The sequence below is a fragment of the Apis laboriosa genome, unplaced genomic scaffold, assembly GCF_014066325.1.
Source record: "Apis laboriosa isolate Shangri-la unplaced genomic scaffold, ASM1406632v1 scaffold49_cov149, whole genome shotgun sequence".
Lineage (NCBI taxonomy): Eukaryota > Metazoa > Arthropoda > Insecta > Hymenoptera > Apidae > Apis > Apis laboriosa.
The window spans coordinates 2,188,324-2,203,863 of NW_025223500.1; the positions used below are offsets into that span (position 1 = coordinate 2,188,324).

The 15,540-nt window shown below is 31.4% G+C and overlaps 3 long non-coding RNA genes across 3 annotated transcripts; 1 reads left to right on the forward strand and 2 right to left on the reverse strand.

Moving 5' to 3' along the window:
* Window positions 1-4,194: 4,194 nt before the first annotated feature.
* LOC122716749 lies at window positions 4,195-7,520 on the reverse strand. Its single transcript, XR_006347087.1, has 3 exons — window positions 6,324-7,520; window positions 6,171-6,238; window positions 4,195-4,877 (listed from the first exon to the last, which is right to left on the reverse strand). It is a non-coding gene; the product is annotated as an uncharacterized LOC122716749 (long non-coding RNA).
* A 633-nt stretch (window positions 7,521-8,153) lies between these two features.
* LOC122716748 lies at window positions 8,154-10,547 on the reverse strand. Its single transcript, XR_006347085.1, has 3 exons — window positions 10,072-10,547; window positions 9,531-9,573; window positions 8,154-9,447 (listed from the first exon to the last, which is right to left on the reverse strand). It is a non-coding gene; the product is annotated as an uncharacterized LOC122716748 (long non-coding RNA).
* Window positions 10,548-10,987: 440 nt separating this feature from the next.
* On the forward strand, window positions 10,988-13,319 carry LOC122716747. The gene is made up of 5 exons (XR_006347084.1): window positions 10,988-11,453; window positions 11,697-11,875; window positions 11,979-12,605; window positions 12,756-12,895; window positions 13,021-13,319. It is a non-coding gene; the product is annotated as an uncharacterized LOC122716747 (long non-coding RNA).
* Window positions 13,320-15,540: the final 2,221 nt, after the last annotated feature.

The following is a 15,540-nucleotide window of genomic DNA, read 5'->3' on the forward strand; positions in this document are numbered from 1 at the left end:
GCCTCGCGTTCGAGGGCGTTTTTCGCCCGTGAGTTGTTCTTTGCTTATTACAGTGTGTGCACTGGGCTCGAGCTCGCTAAAGTGGTTTGCTGCTAATTAACTGCGTTATTTTTACAACTCTCTTGCTCCCATCCACCTCCCACGTCTCTTTCCGCCCCCTTTCCCTTTTTCCTTCCCCTAACTGTTCTCCCACATTTGCAATGGGGTTCAATAATTCTGTGGCCGCAACGCCCTCTCTCTCTCTCTCATTCGCTCTTATTCTCTCTCTCATTTTGTTTTCACGTTTCTTATAATGCATTTTTTCATCTGTATGCTTCTGATTTTATGATGATGAAATGTAATTATATTCGTTATCTATTGTTAAAAAAATTATTGGTATATTTAATATATTTGTTGAGTATATTAATTAAAAATAAATTAAATTTAATGTTACAGAATTAAAAAATCATAAATTGCTTATTTTTATGGTTTTACGATTATATGAATGTGAATAGAAAGTAAAACGTATACGAGGATTTGGAAATGGTTCTTTCCTCGGACTTTTTTTGCTCACACTTATTACTACCTTAGTACTTGCGGCGGGTTAATTTTACCAGCATATTTTGTATGTATATTTCGAGGATGCATTTGTAGGAAATTAACGAGAATATCGGAAGGTTTTTAAGTACTCTAGTTTGAAATGGTTTTCAAGCGTGCAGCTACTTAACCGTCATTTTGCAATATATTATCAAAAAGCAAGTATCATTCACCCTTTAAAAAAGTGATTAAAAACGAATTAAAATAAAATATACTTATACTTATACTGATATTTTTTACAATTTCATTATGTTTTTATTATAATCTGTGAATTTTGTATTAAAAAATTTAATAAATTATTATATATTATATATTAGATATAATGTAGCAATGCCAATGTCTAAAAAAAAAATGAGAATTTCCACATTATAATAAATAAACTTATGAATTACAATAGCATTATAATAGCAATATAAAAATTTAATTGAAAAGATTTTATTATTGTATAAACAAAAATAATATTTAAAGGTACTTCCTTTAAAATAAAATATTTTTTTTCATATAAAAACTATTCCATATATTGTTTAAAACATGATAAAAGTATATAAAATAATATCGATCATTACGTATGATAACGTTGATATGTCATTTATAATCACAAACACCAAACAAGAAAATATTCGACCGTATTTGAATCGAAATAATTTTAATTCCATAATATCGTGAACGAAACGACTATTGGTTACGATTATCGGAGATGGTCGGAAGCAGAGAAGTCGAAGGTCGTTTGTATAGGTATCTCTCTGTCGACAGTCGTGGCACCCTTCTTTCCTCCGCCACGAAAAGGCCCTTGAAATAAATTGAAAATGGCTGATATCGCCCCGCTCTTGGATAAGTGATACCTACATCACCTACACGCACATCGGTTACCACAGATTTCCATGGGTATTCTTTCATATATTCAAAACAGCTATTCAAAAGCGGATCCAAGTCTTTTCGTATAAATGATCAATTAAAATCATGTTAAAATCTATTAATCACATATTTCATCGAAGGAAGAAAATGAAAGATTGAAAAGAGACAATATTAATCGGAATTCAATATTAAAGAATAATTATTAATCGAAAGCTTATGAAAAATAAACGAATTCAATTTATTTATATTGCTTAATGTCTATGTTCGATGCTCTGATGGTTATATTTATTATATATATATAAGTAACAATTTCTGTAGATGAATTGAATATAATGAATATTTTATATACAGCATAATTTTAATTAATTTATTCGACTAGTCATTTATATATATCTTGAAATCGAAACTAATTAGATATATATTTAGTTAGAACACTTTTTATGTTTAATATTATGAATCGGAAATATGAATATCAGCAGTGCTTCTATTAGGACAGATGGTCTATCTCATTATTCGGTGCAATCGAGCTCGTCGAAAATTTATGTACTCCCTCGTACTCCGCGATCGTAAAATCATTTCCAAAATTCACGATTTGCCCGATCGGGTAATTTTCAGCATGCACGCGTGTACTAAGCTCATTCACATGATCAAATATATACGTGTATGTAAATGATGACACACATATGCATACACGTACAAAAGTATTCAGGCATCGAAAACGTTACGAGGCTAAACGCGAAACGCGAACTGACGTACGCTTTCGCGCGCACGCTCACGCAGTTACACACGCACGAAAAGAAGCATGTGCGAGGGCACATGAACGAGAAGGTGTATTGAATCGACGAGTATCATGCAGTTGACAGCTAGAGCTAATTGAATCTTGACTCTATCTATCTGTCGACTCGAGCTGAGACTCGACTGCCGGCGCCGCTCCGAATTGCATTTCCGTTCGACAGAATCGGTCGCGCTTGAGAATTCTATCTTCTCCCTTAATCTCTCTTTATTTTTATAATATAAAAATTCAATGATTTTGAAACTGTAAAAGATCATTCAAATGTTATTTTTCTTTTTCAATTTTTGTTTTAATCTTACTTATTCAACTTTTTGAATAGATAATACAATTATTATATACCTTAGAAGTCTTATCAATAAATAATTGTTTAAAGTTGTAAATTTGCGTTAATTATGTATAATTAATATTTAACAAAATTAAATAGTTTTAATTCCTTTATATTTTGTTTCAATATTGTAAAATAAAAAATAACTATTCATGTAAATTTTTTTTTCTCTTATTAATATTTTCATTGATTCAAGTTGTTTTTCTTTTTCTTATTTATTGAAATAAAATGTTGTAAAAAATTATACAACTATCTATTAACGATTCGGAATCTTTTTTATTAAAATTTCTTTTCACCGTAGATGAAAGATTTCTGTGCATGAGGTCATTAATTACATAACGGATCGATAAAAATTCTATAAAAATTTAATTAAAAAAGAACAAAATATGAAATATTAAAAAACAGAACGTTCGTAAATCAAAGATGCAAACATTTATTAGTATATTTTTTATAACATTACTTGCAATTTTCTGTTATATTTTCGATAATTGACATTTTTGTAATGTAATTCAATATGTTTTTCGAAAAAAATTTAATCTTATCTTTTCTTTAAATAATTATGAAATAGATAAGTGAATAGAATCCATATATTACTTATTTACAATATAAACAAAATATATTTTTAAAAATATATGATGAAGTTAGATTGCCAAATGTAATTGTAACATAACATCTCGTTTAAAGAAATGATGTGGCAAACAACAAGAAGTTGAGGTTCATAATACCGATAAAGGCACAAAACCTGGGAAAGGAGGATAGGTAGGAAGGGGACTTTGTTCCCCGTCTAGGATTCTATAATCCGTACGATCTTTATCGTTAAATTCTGTACTCGTGGACCGATGCCTCGATTGCGCAATCAAGATGGCATCGAGAAAGGCATCTCTCGCCTTCGACTCAAACTACCAACAAGTATTTCAATATCCGCTCCAATATATTCCCATCGACCCTATAAACGTGTGTGCAGTTATATTGGATTCCCTTCCTCCTTCCTTCGATCTGCTTTCCTTATCGCTCTCATTTCTTCACTTTTTCCGCTCTTGCTTCCTTCCGTAGTTTGTATATGTGCATGTGTGTTCGTGATCACAGACCAATTGGTTCTTCTCGTCGCCACGCTCATACGCAATGTGGTAGCGTGTATATCTGTACATCTAAGGAAACCGCATTTAAACGCATTTGATAATCCTGTAAAAGATTGATCTCAGCGACTAGAGAATTGAATTGAACGATAATTGTTTAGCAAACATGATACTAACAATTATTGTTATGTTCTTTTTAATTTCTTTGTTATTAAAACTAATATTTTTAAATGAAAAACGATTAGAAGTTCATTATTTAAATAAAAAAACTTGAATGAACTTGATAATAGAAGTAAAGAAAATTTTTGTTTTATGTTTTCTGAGATATTTGAATTCCTTGAATCAATGCTCTTTTCTAGTGATCTTTATCTTAAACAATAAATTAAATGATAATAGAATTATCTATTAAAATTTTAATAAAAAAAATATATAAACAATAATCAAGTAATTAAGTAATTTTGAAAGAACATAAAAATAAAATAATGTTCATTTGATTAAAATAAAAACATTGGTTTAATATAATTCAAATATTCAAACGAACGCTAAATTATAATGGGATAAAATTTAAATATAAAAAATTCATATTTAACTTCATCTATCGCTTATATCTATTATATCTATCTATTACATGGTAAAAAGCAATCAAATACCTATCGGGATGATCACAAGAAATAATCTAGAAAATTCTTTTCAGATTAATCACTCAGTTTGAAGTTTTTAGATCATAAAGATATGCAATAGGCCAGGAGATATGAAATAATTTACCGTGGAGTTGCATTCTGTTGCGTTCTGTTCACTACCACCTGGGTACACATTAAAATTGTGCATTTCCCCACCTTCCCATTATCTAATTCTTTTCATCATTGCTACTGCTATCTCTGTCGTTTCTTTCATTCATCCTCTTTGTTGCCATAATCTATATATGCGTACACAGATCGTCGCTTATTATACTAATATGTCCGTCGTGCGTTCATCGCGGTGCATCGTCATCAAAAGAGATTTTCTCATTCGAGTTTAATTGTTTGGCCCGATCCTGACCAAAGAAACGGAGTGATACGGTCGGGACTGGTTTTTCACCACGCTTCAAGCGCTGGTCCGCGATCAAACGGATCCCCTTTTTATCCGTGAATCTTTCTTTACGGTTCGCCGATTTTTTGGCCACTGAATTCTTCTCGGGTATTTAAATAAAACCACCGATGCTTCGTATAAATGTTCCAGTTAGATAGAAAATTCATGGATCCCGGATAGAGAACTGTAAATAAAAGATAAATCTGTTAGTTTAACTTAATATTGAATATGAAACTTTTCGATGAACTTTTCTTGACTTTGGGAATTAATTATTGAAAATTAATTACTAAAATTAAGATGAATATGATGATAAGCAAATGTAAATCTAGAAAATTAGAGCGATTAATAAAATTAGAAATTATTGCGATGCAAATAATTGTACTTGATTTTTAAGATAATTTTAATAAATAAATAAAATAATATAAATGTTTTAAGAAAAGAATAATATTTCTATAAATAGATAGATATCTTATCCAATTTTAAGAATAAAGGAAAAAGAAAAAATTTCTTATCGAATTAGCATTTAATCTATATGAGAAAAGAATAAAAAAAAAAAAAAAAAAAGGAAGAAAGAAAGTGGTAACGGATAATAGAAAGTAGTGCCCGAAGCGTGGCTTTGCACGATTTGTGGTTATCGAACAGAATAGACGCGTTGTACTGGATCAACCATACAATGAATCCAATTGGTGAAAGGATTTTGCAATCGTACCCACCGTTTATACCAGGTATATTTGTAGGGGATACAGGTACGGTTTTAAGCATGGTTCCTTTTATAAGTACCATTATAAGTGCCATTTGAATATGTCTACACCCGCTTTGTTCGCGAATTTCAAACTAGTCATTGTCCTCTCGTTATTGTTTGAAAGGACACGAGATGACAACCGCTGTGATTAATAAAATACACCCTATTCTTCTCAAAACAATTATGTCTTTGATTTTTATAATATATTAATCATTTAATTTTTTACAAACATTCTATTTCTTATACAGTTTAAATAACAGTCCACGAATTTTATTTTACCTTAATATTATGATTTTGATTTATCTAATTCAAGAATAAATTCACAGATAATTATTTAAAAACTTTTTGTCTTTACTGATTTCGAAATATGATTTTGAAATATGTTGACAAGATAAATATTATATGAATAATTTTTTTTTATCTATAGATATAGAATATATTAATTCATTCATTAAATATTGTGTGCCAGTCGATTATATATATAAAAATAGTTTACATAATATAGAAAAGCGATATCATTAATGCATATGAATATAGGTAAAATCTAATATACTCACAGCAAAAATATTTTGTATATATTTTGAAAACTAAATTTAAATAGCGATTGTATGTATGAGAAAAAATTATTTAAAATTTTGTTCTCTATAATATTTCAAAATCGATGAGAATGAGCAGATTATTTTTAAATAATTATCATTTCATAAAAAATATCATATAACAACAAATCATACATACAAATCATGTGACATAACCTCCAAATTTTTTTAAAATATCCCAATAAAATCTATTTTTTTAAATCCTCCCTGAAAATAAATCATATTTGAAATTACAAATTGATTTAAAAAATATTCTTATGAATATTTATTTTTAAAACCATAGAAAGTTTACTTAAGCTTTTGTGCGTTTCAATCCTTCGTATCCTTTCCTTGTCAATCATTGGTTGTAATCATACAATACTCATACATTGTGTAACTTGAAATGATGTAGGGAGGATATAATTGTTTCACGATAGACCCACAGGTACATGGAAATCGGGATATTAACAAAACGTAAGAAAATATTGGTTTTCCAATCGAATAATGGCCGTGTGTACCATAGATATTACGATTGGATATCTCGTTACACCATAATCGAGGAATAATCGATCGCAAAGTTGTAGCACAAGGCAAATTGCTGGGCGTGGTAAGAACGATCCAGGAAACTCGAGAGGGCAAAAGACAAGGGCGCGTAGCAGAACGGGAAATCCGAGATTTTTCTTCCTTTCCTCTCGCGCGCGCTCTTTTATTTCTCCTGGTCATGTAAAAAGCTTTTTATTCAAACCCGTGTTCACCCTCGATCAAGCGGCGTGCGTGTGTTTCTACAGAAGCGAATCGGGGCGTAACAAAGATTCATTTCACCGACACGGGATCTTTGAACTGGGTTAATTAGGGGACTGAAAGCTTTTGTTCGATTATTCGAAGAATCTTGTTACGATTTCATCAATGTAGAAAAATTGATGAATGAAAGAGATGGTTTTTCTAAGAAATCGAATTAGTTTTATAGTAATCTAAATAAGAATATATAATAATAAATTAATCATGTCGATAATTTTAGGTTATGTTATTAATGATATACGAATGTTATCTATTTGAAATTAAAACATTTTAATTATATAAATTTATTTATATATACGTACGTAATGTCAATTAAAATAAAATTTCTGACAATTTCTAATATATGCACACACAGTAGAAAAGATTCTTGACTTCTGTAGAAACGAATATCACGCATGACAATTAGGGGAAAAAAGGGAAATACGAGTAACCAGTATCCTGGTCGATCATGATATTCCGTCTCTCTCGTGTCTCTTTCCTTCTCGCAACAAGAGCGGTCCTCGATCATCCTCTACCTCTCGTCAATGCATCCGGGGACTTCCGCGATTTCTGAATAGAAATCTCTATGGTGGCTGACAATGCAATACGTGGACAATTGCATAGTCTAATGGATCTGCCTCACATCATCGTAACTTATACGTACGTGTCGTTCGTGTAAACGATATCGACAAACGTCCATTCCGCGTGTCTTCCAACCGTTCGCAAAAACGAGATCGACATTCTCTCTATGGTGGTCGTGTCTTTCCGCTGTCATCATACTCTACTACGTCTCTCCCCTTCTTCTTCCTTTGCGCCACGGTTTCGCGCGCCGAAAAACGAAAAAAGATTCGTCCGCGTCGGGTTCGGTCGGTAAAAACGAACATGTCGTGTCTGAGTATTTCCCCCTATATATGAAATGAAAATTATTCCGCGGTTTAGGCCGCGTCTGCTAATCAATCAATAACGATGCGTTCTCCACATGCGAATAAATTAATTAGGTCGGATCGCTTTCGAGTCTCTAATTCAACGTTGGTCGCTATTCCTATCCGAAAATTTCGTTTGAAGTCAATAGAAACGCACGTAATCCCATTTGAAGTTATTTTCAATATTAGTCAGATTTGGTACCTAATATTTCGATTAATCTCCATCTCAATTACGTTATGAAATATTTTATTATACTCATTGAATAACATTTGATATGGAAGTGTATTAATAAAAATACATATACAGCTTTCAAAATTAATTGATCAATAGGATTCATTTGCAATATCATATCAATTAAACTTGATAAATTAGAAAAGAAACCAATATATTGTATTTATGTACTATTAATCATTATGTAAGGATCGAATGGTTAACTGATCTGTTCAATGAAGATTTAATGGTCCTACTAAGAGGTAGAGAAGGTATAGAAGAATCGGAATGAACTTGTTCACCGGTCTTTCTTCTATATGCGTGGGCGGTACTCCGTTCCATTTTGTTCTCTTCCTATCCTTCTTTTACCCAACAAAACGCCGCGAGACCCTCGATGTTTTGCGTATACGTACTTTATCTCGTCTTCTTTTGGTGACGGAGGAAGAGAAATAATAAAGTGAAGAAAGAATGAGATAGAAAAAGGAAGATCAAGAATCAAAGAAGAGCGAGATGGTAAAAGGAGGAAAGGAGAGAAACTTGGAATCTTTCGTGGTTGGACGCGAAGGAGGTACGCGAAGAGATGGTCCAGGCAGTTACGGCATTGTATACCTAACAGGAAAAAGAGACAAAGCGAACAAAACACTGTCGGGGCGTCGCTCCGCAAACACAGCGCCCTCACGAACGAGGAGTGAGATGAAGGACTAAAACTTGGAACAAAAGTCCTCACTTTTGTTCCCTCGAAAGTTTTTCGAATTATGGCCATAGCGGAGAGAAAGGCAGAGGGAAAAGGAGGACGGCATCGAGAGAGGTACCTCTGTGATTTATATCTCACCAAGGTTTCGGAATTATTAAACTTTCCAGGGCACCGGAAGAAAGGAGGTGAAGGAAACGATGGCTACGACGGAGACGAGTTTCTGAGAGAGAGAGCTTGTACTGTAATTAAGCCGTTTTCTAATGAAGATTGATCGGTCAATTAGCACCGTAACCTCCCACCTTGTGTCTCTTCTATTATTTAGAGCAGACTATTAAATATTTACTTTTGTGTCTGTAGTTTTATATCTTCCATTAGGTTGATATTTTCAATGGATATGATTTGTTATCAATTAATTCTGAAAAAGAAAATATAATATGATTATTTTCCCTTAAAAAGAGATATAGTAATTATTGGATAAGTTAATTAATTATTTGATAAAACGATTTATTCAATCGAAGTTACAAAATTCTAGCAAAATTAAATGTTTCATCATGAAGTCGATGGTTAGTATTCCCGGAGCCAATTCGTAAAATACTTCGATTATCCATTAACAAGCAATTAAACCGTTGGTAACGAGGTACAATTCAGACTTGAGTTGAGATATCCCTGGAAGAGATTAAAAGCTGCCACTTGTGAGTCTGGGCAAAACCACCCTTTTGCGTTTCTGTCGTTCGACCGTCTCTCTTTTACTCCCTTTTCTATCTTCTTCTTGTCTCTGTTTTGCTCAACCCCTCAACCGTCGTGGCCACAATAGAGAGTGGGAAGCCTCTTTCTATGGATCATACAATGGATATAGTATATCAAACAAATTCGACCCCGGAAAATTATTGGCCACAGTAATCCCACGTTACCGACCATGGACGATAGTTCTCCCATCAACGACGGCACGTGACCCATACTAGAACAAAGGGTTCGAAACCACGGTGAAAACTCAACCATGAGAGCAAAGATGTAAGGTTAAGCCTATACATTATTAATATTTTTCCGATTTTTCTTCACGACTATTATTACACTTATTTATATTATTTCTAAGAAATAATATAAATTCTTTCCTTTATATAATATAATTTAATATAATTTCTATGAAGATATAAAGTTAGATTTATTCATTATTAATATTCTTTCGATTTAGTTTTTAATATTCCTTTTGCAATTATTATCTTATTACTATTAATACTTACTTTATTAAGGAATAATATAAATACTTTTCTTTCACTAAAACAATTATATGAGGAATGATTTTCATTCATAATGAATCAATTAATTTTTTAGTTAATTCTAAATTAAAAATTAATTATAAAGAGATTAATCAATCAATGATATTTTACAAAAGAAAATAGTAGATTTTAGTAATTTGAATAAAAATATAAAATGAAAAAAAAAAACAAGAGAATACCGTCCATCGTTGATTTAATATATTCCACGTGATCGGATCATAACCCATCGATTGAAGCGCATCCTGATTTATGGCAAAGTACATAACAAAGATTTCGATGGCAAATCCAGAGGCGACACGTCCTTCATTCTGACAGGATTGAAAGCCGTAAAAATCCTTGTCGGACGAAAGGGTAGCCCGATCTAGGTACGCATGCGTTTGACAGAGTAGATATATTTCGATCATGGATTTTCGATAGGCCGCAAGGATTAGGGACAACCCTCTGGTGCTCTCGCACGTTTGTTCGAAACAATGCTCGACTTAACTGATTGGCCGATTACTGGTTCTGCATGTTGTATTCTCTGTGTTGTATCCAATGAATAAGAGAGTGGCGAATGTAAAGTGTAGTATACATCGGATTATCATAATAATCTTGGCTAACAAGTATTGTTTGGTTAATTGAAAAGTCATGGCTTTTCTATCTATTCTTTGTTCTGAATTAAATTTCTTTTCTTGTAAATTAATTTCTTAAATATACTATAATATATAATAATTTCTTAATTACACACAATTTTTATGTTTTTTTATTTATATATTCTTATTTTATACAAACTATGTATTAATATGTAAACAGAAAGAAACAAAGTTTTATAGGTTAACATTTGTTAGGTTGGTAATGATTAACTTTAGCAATATTTCAAATATTCCTAGCAATTGCAAAGAAAAATAAATTACTAGAAAATTTAGAAATGTATATCTAATGCGCAAATAAAAAAATATAGATAAATATTTGCAACTTTACATGTTTTCTTTCAAACATTTGATATCCTTTTCAATATCAAATTAGAATCAAATAAAAACGATTGAAGAAAAAGAAGATAGTTAAAACAGCAAATCAAAGAAAGAAAAGAAAGAGAAAAAAAGAGAGAAAGACAGATGAAGACAGAGAAAAGATAGTGGGCGTAACTCGCGATAATTTGCATGGAAATTTTTATCGGTACGGCCGAAGAGGCAATATCCAGCAGACGCATTTAAGATCTGAGTCCGGATAATAGCCACAGAAATGGGATCGTAATGCCCGAAATGGGTGACACGAGTAGGTACCCAAGGTTGCCTATATAGTATATGCCTTACATTTTCCTACGTAGCTATCATGAGCTAATGCGCGAAAATGGTGGGGTAAGTGGGATGCACACAGAAGCTTCAGTGAAAACGAATCCACCCATATCGTGCTACAGCCACACTGCACAAGAAAAAAAATGACACTCCTCCCTTGGTTTACGTCGTTAAATTATATATAGACTTTCTTTCGCCCTTGCTTACTTGTTCTTTATCGTCATCTTATGTTAATATTACTTCTATTCGAGGTCCATGGTTCTCATTGATTTTTTTGATATTTTCTAGTAAGTACTTCTAATACTCTTCTATTTGCTGAGTTTCATTAAATTTTGTTAATAATTATTCCTCTTCTCTTATATTATTTTATATTAAATTTGATAATGATTTGAAAAATATGTATAAACCAACGAAGAAAAATTATAAATAATAATTAATTTAATTTTAATACTTTTTTTTTTTATTGTCAATTGAATTTCATGTAATACAAAGTCAGATTTTCAAGTCTCTGAACATTCTTCTATTTTTAGCTGATCGTTACATTAATCCGATCTACGAAAAGGGATCTATGAGAAGGATCAACTTTCAGGAAAGCATTATACGAAGGTACATGGCGGCAGGATCGGTTGCTTGATGGACTGGAAGCTCGCGGAACGTTTCGAAATACCGTCTTAACCAAGAAAAGGGTGCAAGTACACACTCATGCACGGTCAGTGAGCACGTACACGTCGTATTACTATGACCGAATATCCAGCTTTCGTGGTTGCCTTCAGGGATCCTGCTGAGTTCTTGTTTTTTTTTTTTTCATACAGGTATAAAAGAATAAGAGACTTTGCGGAATAAGAAAGAAGATTAAGAAAAAAATCGAACCATATAAAAGTAGAAGAGTAGAAATCCAAAGAAAGAGAATGTTAGAAAAGAAGAGAAATAGGAATGTACATGCACATACAGATGTATATAAGTACTTGTCAATAGATGTGTGCGTGCCCTATAGCGTACATCCCACAAATAGACCTTGTCGTTTTCGATGAGACTATCGAAAACAATTGGCACAATGGATTCTCAAGCATTCTTATTTATTATACTTACATGGCACTGTACACTATACATAACGCGAATGAATGGGAGAAGCCGCGGTTAGACGAGATGTGTAACGCGCGTGTGCATTTTGCTCGAGAGCCCCACGAATAAGCGTGCGTGAAAGAACGCACGCGATTTTTGAATCGTAGAGCACCGTCAACGGTAAGGGAACGATGGAGAGGGTATCCACGAAGAAAAGATTAAAGAGAATTGTTTTGTGAACGGTCAATTGACAGCGTTTTGTGATGTTAATAGCCGCCTTTTAATGACATATCTTTTAATGTTCTTCATATAACACCCAGCGAAGATTTGCTAGTCATAATTTAAATGTCATTATATAATATATTAAATGTAAATTCGTGAGTAATTGGAATGTAGTACTAGACTAATTGAACTAATTTTTTTTTTATATTATTTTTTATATTTATATTTAATACGTTTACTTACACATAGTAAATCGAAGTAAAAGGTTTGATATAAATAGATATTTGAAATTTAATTTTTTTTAGGTCAAGCACATCAATATATCCATTTAAGCAAATTTTATTTTATCATGTGACTATAAGAAGAAAAAATATTGCTGTCAAGTATATACGTATGACGTTTAGCATTGGAATAAAAATCTCGTGACGTATCTGCTGACAAACATGTTAAGTTACGATTTTATTATTTTTTTATTGAATAAATTATTGAAATATATGTAATGGATAAGGGATAAAGAATTTAATCCTGAGTTTATATAGGCATATCACAGTGAAAACTGTTTGTATATAGGGATGCGTATATTCTAATGCCTCTTATGCGGGTCTCATTGTGCAACGATCTCTTGTTGCTTGTGGAATCACTACGAACAAAGATCCTCTTCTATAGGATATCTATATCATCATCCTTTTACTGTGTTGGACATCGACGAATGAATAGATAATAAGAAAAAACTCAACACATAAAACTCAATGCAAGTGAGTATTCAATATTGTACGAGAATATAATTGTAAATACTTAGATTATTATGAAGTTTGATATATCATCGACATAATTATCAATGTGATTATTATAATCAATCATATTATAATCAACAATATTAGAAAGCAAGCCTGGAATATAAACGAAATGTTATTTTGTTTTTGATAATTTTTATTGTTGAATTTTATTTTATAATTATGGAAGAAATTTTCAAGGATATATTTAATATTTTTTTATTATTATTTTTTTCCATTTAGATTTAACTTTAAAAAATTAAAAAAAATTGAAGTATTTAGATCGCGATAAGAAATTATTTTTTTAAGTTATAAAATTTTATTAATGTTTATTAATGTTTTTTAAAATTTCTATTATTTATTTCAATGATATATTTTTTTACATCTTAAGAGTTACAATATGTTTATGTTATTTACGATATTATTGTGTACGTGTTACTGTTAAATTTTTAAAAAAAGAATTTTTATTCAAGAATGTTTTCTTCAAAAATAAGCAGTGAGATAATATGAAAATTGATTTGTTCTCTACTATCCTATTTAATCAAAAAATTTGTCAATCAATGAACGAATAAACTTTTGAAAACAAGCAACAATGGTAACAGCCAATCCGGGTCCTCGAGGACCATGTCATGGACCATCGAAAATTCGGTGTCCACTCGTGCAAAAGCACTCCAGTCGATGTTTCACAGCGACAATAAAACGTCATTTTTCACGGTACCGTTTCGGAAAAAGAATCGGGCGAAAATATGGAAAACCTTCGCTGCTATTGGATTATCGTTCCGAAATGAACGGTACAAAATCATTTCTGCGTTGCGCGCCGGTGCTCCACGAGTGGTTGCACGATCACGCGCTAGCCTGTTGTAATGGATGAGTCCTGATGCTGGGATGTATATTGCCAAAGTACTTATGGCAGCACGTTTATGGCATAGAGGCTGTACAAGCCTGGCAGTGGCCGACATGAAATCCAGTCGAGCACCCTCCATCCACGTCACGTCCGCGACTGATTAACATTAACTTCATGGAAAAAATTGTACCGAATGCAGAGGAACGTCACAGTTTTCAATTTGGCCGCGATAACCGTCCATCGTATCTTTTTCCCCGTAGGTAATATAGAGCGTACTGTTTAACCGATGTTTCTCGGTATTACGAATATTTCGCTGAATTATAAAAGTGACATTTTTTTTTTTACTGTTATATAATATTTCTTTTATAATTTATAACAAAAAGTATACATATATATTTTTATTTATTATAGTGTATTTTAATGTTTCACAAATCAAAAGTTTAATCAAAAAAGAAAAAGATTATAAATTTATGAAAAGATCTATGAAATTCGCGAATGTAAGGTTAGAGTTTTGTTATTAAATTTCTATGTGTTAAGAAAATATTTAAAGTATTTATTTATTGTATAAAGTAAAAAGAAATAAAGAAAATCCGAGAAATTTAAAAAAATAAATTTAAAATTTAATTAAATATATTTAATTATAAAATTTAATTGAATATATTTTGACTGGAAAATTATATAATATCTGGAAAATTTTATAGGTTATGTTATATTTGAGATTCTATTTATTATAATATACGATATACGTATAAGCTATTAATTATATATTATATAATTTTAGATAGATTATATAAGAATTTTATATAATTTTATATAATTATATATATTTTATAAAATATATTTATATTTCCAAAATATGATATAATTATATCATATCATATAAATTACTATGTATATCTCAAATGAATTTCAGTTTCTATTAATATCTATTAATATTTATCTATTAATATCTATTTCTTCTATTAATATTTCTAGTTTAATAATAAGATATAATAATTTAAAATATGAATATTTGTTTCTTGCATTAATTTGAATTTACACAAAAATTCCAACTTATATGAGACCTATTAACCTAAATTTATTTACGTATGCAGATAATTTAAATGACAACAAATTCGATCGTGAGATTGCATCTCAATTTGGACTTAAAAATTTTGAATAAGATTCGAGACTGTTGCGTATCAAGCGATGCGTTTGATTGTTAAATTTAAAAAGAAACTGAGAACCAGCCACGTCCCCAAGATATCGGAGGTCCCCACAAAAGCACGCAGGGGTGCAGTTAATTCTAAAGCGATTAGGCGCACGCGACAGGGCAAAGGTGTCGACCTGCAATTGACAACAGGCCATGGGGTCACGAAGTAGATCGCGAGAAGGGGAGACGAAAAATTAAATTAGTCGCACGTTCGAAAGTAATCCCAGATTAATATACGTTGCCCGCGCGCGCCTTAATGCCTTTCAATGGCATACAAATGG